Here is a 6,789-nt window from a genome sequence, read left to right on the forward strand (position 1 = left end):
CATCGCAAATAGAACATACCAAGAGTAGATGTGTGTCTTATCTAAGGTCCCTTTATTACATCTGCATTGTAGGGAGCTTGTTCTCCCAAATATACCCAATTTTATTGAGCTTCACAGTCGAAAAGCGAAAAAACACTCTGATCATAGCTCAAACTCAGATGTCCTCCAGTTTGTAGCACCAATACCATCTGCCATGGAAATTAGTTGGAAGCTTATGTACTCTTATTAGATATGACAATAGCAAGAGTCTGTTCAATTGTTTCCCCATGGTTTGCTCGAAGCATTTTTAATTCCTCAGCCAACAAATGAAGTACTCAAGTTATATCTGTCTATATATAGGGCATAATTTGGAAACCTTCTAATTTAATTCAATATATTGCAACTCAAAATTCAATGTATTTGTTAATGGAAGAGGAAACACTCAAACATATACCTCATGACCTGCATTCATTTGTACACCTCTTCCTTCGATTGTAGATGGTGGTTGCCCGTGCGTGCACGGACCTAATATTTATCTATTTTTGTATTTTATACAACCTTGTGTCAGTGTTGAAACTTGTTTATTGATTAATAATAACATGATTTTAAATTGTTAATATACATACGCATACATTACCCGTGGTACACCGACACACATTGATGATTGCACTGTCGTGCGTACACACACATTATTTATATATGCGAAGTTGCAAGTTCTTCAAAAATAATCCACATATGTTTGTGTTATTCGTGTGTAACTTACACTAAATTTGGAAAGTAAGAAAGTTCCATTCATTATACAACAAATTGGAAATACAAAATGTTTGACTTACACAGTCGTCTAATTAACCAGTTAGAATTATGAATTAGTCCTTGGAATAAATAAAAATGCGTGTGAAAAACATTATGATAGTATTTTATCATAATGATTGAGTTCGTTTCAAAATCAATTACGTTATATTATTTATTCTTAACACGCTTGAGTCATGGAGTATGGTTGATATTACTCAAAGTTGTTATAACAACCTGATGCAATTTTAAATGACAAAAACTTGTGAAAGTATTAATAATGAGCTAGCTTAATAGATAGTACAAGACTAATCTATGAATAAAACACCAAATAATAAGGTAACAATTGGGCCCGTGCACGCACGGGCAAAAATTATCTAGTATAATAGTAAAGGGAAAAGACTTCTCTTATAGATTATATAGAAAATACTTATATACAATTATATACAAAATATATAAATACATAATCCGTCGTAACAATAAATTAGTCTTTTTCAGAAATTCTCGGTAAGAAAGAAGGGGATGTATTTTTTTTCTGTTTTAAGAAAAGGAAAATCTTATTTTCCGAATCATTGTACAATTCAATTTGAATTAGGAATTATGTGTCCAACTCTAAGCAGCCCTTAACTACATATGCATCTGATCATATATATATTATCTATTCCAACAAATAATACAAAAGAAGGAGGTTTTTCATTGCGAGATCTAAAAACATATCTCTCTGTGGCACCAGTACTAAGTACGCTACGGTTCAGGGCTTTAGCATGTCTATTGATAGAGATTAATCATTTTTTCCCGGATGTGTTGACATTCCCCTTTTTTTCATTCTAGTTATTGTCATGGGAAGGAATGAAGAAAATTAGAGATCCAATCAAATATTGGTGATGAATCCCTCTCCCCCTCTTTTCTCTTTTTTCCCTTTTTAGAATAAGGGAGGAAAGAGAAAGAATAAAAAAAGTCGATTCAACATTCGGGCTCAAGTTCGAATTAACTGAATATTAACCATAGAGGAATGGGGGTAGAATAGAAAATGGGGGTCTAGGGCAAGAGTATTATACTAGAAGTTAAATTATTAAATATAATTGTGATATACTAAGGGGGCAAAATCGTAATCCAACTTTGAAGGTACCCCATATCAATAAATATTTAATTTTTAAAAATTACATGAGTATTATTAAACAATATGTTTCAATAAAGGAAGATATTTTATGTTCCAAAAGTCCATTGTTGAAGTTGTTCAATTGTCTTCTTAATTTTCTTTTTGGGGGTGTCATACATTTTTTTTTTATCATCACTAGCTTTAGTGAAAAATGCCCTCACAATTTGGAGCATACATTCCAAAAGAAGGAATTTGATTGAAGAGTAAAAATATAATGTCTTTAAACTTTACGTGGGCATTCAATTTGATAGGATTTATTTAGTTTTTCATTACTTTAGTTTAAGACATTCTATTTATCTAATAGTATAGCTAGATAGATACATATTAAAACCTTGAATATACTTTTTTCCTTTAAGGCTTGTAGCTCTAAACATGCAATCACATTTATTCATAAATTTAAGCTATTATTGTATTTCTAAAGAATAACATAAAATATAGTACATTAAAGGTAATTCATAAAGGTAATTCATAGATTGCAAGAGAATTTCCTTTCGAAGTTATAGAATAATATCAGAATAAAATAATATGATGTAAAAATATTGATGATTTATGAAGTTTTGATGATAGACACATCTTGATATGCAATCCGATTTCAAAAGGAGTTAAAAAAAGAAGAGTCAAAGAAGGAAAACTTTAAAATAAGAAAGCAGAGCTAAAGAAGGCAACAAATAAAAGAGGAAGTTGTGTACTAACAGGATTTGTAATAAAAGGACAAAATAAATCCTTTTCGTACACAACTTTATTTCATTTCCTTGTACACATCGGACACCAATCTTCCAACTCTATAAAAGGATGTCAAAGCAGACGAAACAAATCGTCTTTTGCAAAATCGAGAAACAAGAGGAAGAAAGAGTGAGAAAATACGCAAAAGCCTACTATATTGAGAGTTCTTAGGAATAGAATTCAAGAAGTTCTATAGTTAGAATTTCTTGTGTGAGAAAAGTGTTTTTGATTCATAGTTAGAATCATTGTCATAGATCTTTTGTACAAGAGTGGGTTTGGCTTCTTGTAGAGTTGAGTTATTGAGAGGTTTGTAACAAGAGGTGGGTTTGGCCTCTTGGAGAGAAGAGTTAGTCAACTATAGTTAGTCGAGAGTTTTTTGAGGTTATTGATTATTGAGTTGTAATCGTGACATAGTTGTTAAATAATAAAACAAGGTTTTTCCTTCCTTGAGTGAGGAAGTTTTTAACAAAAAGTATTGTGTGGCTGTTAAAGTGTTCTGTCATAGGCAAATATACAAGAACCTGGTTCTTGTTCTAGGGGTAAGGTCTCTTCAATTGGTATTAGAGCGGGTCTTTTTCGTTAAAAGATTCATATCTTGAAAAGAATCAATGGCAGCACCACCAACCCCACAAGAAGGAGCTTCACAAACTCGACCATCACTGTTCAATGGAAAGTACTACGGATGGTGGAAAAATCGCATGATGGATCACCTTATCGGAGAAAACCCTGATCTATGGGGAATTATTCTGGACGGACCAACCATACCTATGAAAACTGGAACTGATGGAGTTACCAAGATACCAAAAGAAAGGAAGAAATGGGACGTTGCAGACAAACTAGCTATCCAGAACAATCCAGATGAATACAACCGAATCTCATCATGTCAGGATGCTAAAGCTATATGGGAAACTTTACAAACTGCTCACGAGGGAACAACTCAAGTAAAGAAGTCTAAAGTCGATAATCTAAACAGGCAATATGAATTGTTTCGAATGGCAGAGGGTGAAACTATACAAGAAATGCACACCAGGTTCACCTCAATCATTAACGAGACGTACTCTTTGGGAGAAATAGTTTTGAATGGAAAGGCAGTAAGAAAACTCTTAAGTGTTCTCCCTGAATCATGGGAAAGCAAAGTTGAAGCAATCACTGAAGCTCGTGATTTGGATGCGCTAGCTATGGACGGATTAATTGAAAATCTCATCACATATGAACTCAAGAAAAATCAAGAAAAAGAAATCGGAGGGAAGAGAAAGGAAAAGAACCTGGTCCTAAAGGCTACTGTACCAGAAGACTTTGAGGATGAAAATATTGCACTAATGACCAAAAGATTTTCCAGAATGTTAAAGAGAGGGCAAGTATTTCAGAGAAGAAATCCTCAGAAAACAAATGAGAATACAAAAGAACAAGTGTGTCATAAGTGTGGAAGTCCAGATCACTTCATCAAGTTTTGCCCACTTTGGGCTTTGGAGCAGAAAAGAGGCACCTCGGAAAAATTAAGGGAAATCAAGAATGACAAATATATTCCCTCAAACAAACGAATGACGAATCAAGAGGCAGATCTGTCCATGAAGAAAGCTTTCGCAGCAATGGGAAATCTATCTGAAGAAGAATCTGAGGATGAAGAACTGGAAAATAAGTCACTTCTTGCGATCGAGCAATCCGATGAATATGACTTTCTTGCTCTAGTTGCCATATCAGAATCAGAAGAAGAAGAGAGGAACATCTGTAAATCACAAGAAACAATCCAAGCACTTATGACTGGATCAGATTCTGAAAAGGATGAGGAGGAAGACATACATGGCAAGGTAAGTCTTCATCACGTAAAAAATAATCTTAGCTCATATTCAAAAAGGGAATTAGAGTCATTATTATACACTCTCATTAATGCATATCAGTCTGCAGACTCGAGAAGGGAACTAATAATGGAAGACTAGGCATCACTAAGAGAAGAAAATGAGAATCTTGAAAAAACAAAATCACCGCCTTTTAAGCAAAATAACAAAGCTAAATAAAAACTTAGATTCCATGACTAAGAGGAATGAAGAACTGAACAAAGAACTTCATATGTCTAAAGCTGAAGCAGAAAATAGTATGAGATGGACCAGGTCCTCCATACTACTCGATAATATTCACAAGAGTCAAACCTCTACAAAACATGGAATAGGTTTCGACAAAAATTCCCAAGTAAAAAATCCCAACATAGATTGTCTATGCGTGCATTGCGGATTTACTGGGCATAAAAGTTACGATTGTCATAGGAAATTAACTACTTATGAAAATAATCTAACCTACTTAAGAAAGCCACATCCCAAGAGAGTTACAAAACAAATTCCTAACACCAAACCCCTCCCTAGATGGGCTAGGAAGAATCTCATTCATCCTTTTTGTAATAAACAGGGACCCAAGTGGATCTGGGTACCCAAAACTAGCTCATAAATGTTAATTGCAGGGATTAGTGAGGAAAGAGCTGAAGCAATGGTACCTGGACAACGCGTGCTCGAGGCACATGACTAGGGACAAACGTAACTTTCTCTCACTGAGAAACTTCAAAGGAGGAAATGTGGCCTTTGGAAACGGAAAAAATGGAGAAATACAATGAATTGGACTAGTTGGATCAATGCATACTCATGCAATTGACAATGTGTACTATGTGAATGGACTACAACATAATCTGCTTAGCGTATCTCAAATGTGTGACAAAGGAAACAGTGTGCTCTTCACAGCTAAAGAAAGTAAGGTGACAAACTCAGCCTCCGGGAAACTAGTTCTTCTAGGAAAAAGGCATAAGAATGTGTATAAGACAAATATCATGAATCCTAAGGAAAATACACTCAAGTGTCTCAGCGCAGTCACTGATTGGTCTATTCTCTGGCACAAAAGGATGGGACACATCAGTCTTTCGACAATAAACAAACTCATATCCAAGGATCTAGTCCGAGGGCTTCCAACCAAAAGCCTTAATGATGATAAGGTCTGTGGAACTTGTATTCGAGGGAAACAAGCAAGATCCTCATTCAAACCTAAATTGATGGTCAACACTACCAGGCCACTAGAACTACTTCACATGGATTTATGCGGGCCCATGCGTGTACAAAGTAGAGGAGGCAAAAGGTATGTATTCGTAATTGTAGACGACTACTCAAGATTCACATGGACATTATTCCTTGCAACAAAAGATGAGACATATACCATGTTCGAAATCTTCGCAAAACTGGTCCAGAAGAAATTCAACAAGGAAATCACTAGCATCCGCTCCGATCATGGACTAGAGTTTGAAAACTCAAAATTCTTGGAATTTTGTGCCACAAATGGTGTTGAGCATAACTTTTCAGCACTTAGAACACCACAACAAAACGGTGTAGTTGAACGCAAAAATAGAACACTCGAAGATATCGCAAGAACCATGCTGATGTCATGCAAACTTCCAAAAACCTACTGGGCTGAGGCCGTAAACACGGCATACTATCTTATAAATAGGTGTATGATCAGATCAGTGTTAAACAAGACTTCATATGAATTGCTGAAAGGAGGAAAGCCAAACTTAACACATCTTAGAGCCTTTGGGTGCACTTGCTATATACATAACAATGACAAAGATATCTTAGGAAAATTCGATGCCAAAAACGATGAAGGAATTTTTCTCGGATATTCATCACAAAGTAAAGTCTACAAAGTACTTAACAAAAGAACAAATCGTGTGGAGGAAAGTGTCCATGTTATCTTTGATGAAGGAAATAACTCAATAGAAGAGAATTCAGAGGATGATCAAAATGAAATAGGAATGACAAACCCATCAGAATCAAAAATCAATGAGCCAGATCCCATATTCCCTCAAAAAACACTTGTGACAAAAGATGAAAATACTATTGAATCAGGTCCCCCTTCCTCTGAAAACACCCATGAAAATCAACCTCACAGCTGGAAACACCAAAGCTCACACCCTATCCAAAATATTCTCACTCCTCTAGATTTAGGAATCCATACAAGATCCAAATTACGAAACATGTGTGCATTCTCAGCTTATGTATCCTTAATTGAACCAAAGAATATAAAAGAGGCATTGTTGGATCCTGACTGGATTACTGCTATGCAAGAAGAACTGAATCAATTTGAACGAACCAGAGTATGGAACCTGG

General features: G+C 35.2%; 1 pseudogene; it reads left to right on the forward strand.

The window, feature by feature from the left end:
• The first annotated feature begins 4,191 nt into the window (after positions 1-4,191).
• On the forward strand, positions 4,192-5,252 carry LOC125837329 (uncharacterized; annotated as a pseudogene).
• The last annotated feature ends 1,537 nt before the right edge of the window (positions 5,253-6,789 follow it).

The sequence above is a fragment of the Solanum verrucosum genome, unplaced genomic scaffold (assembly GCF_900185275.1).
Source record: "Solanum verrucosum unplaced genomic scaffold, falcon-dt-bn FXZP01000130.1, whole genome shotgun sequence".
NCBI classification, from domain to species: domain Eukaryota; kingdom Viridiplantae; phylum Streptophyta; class Magnoliopsida; order Solanales; family Solanaceae; genus Solanum; species Solanum verrucosum.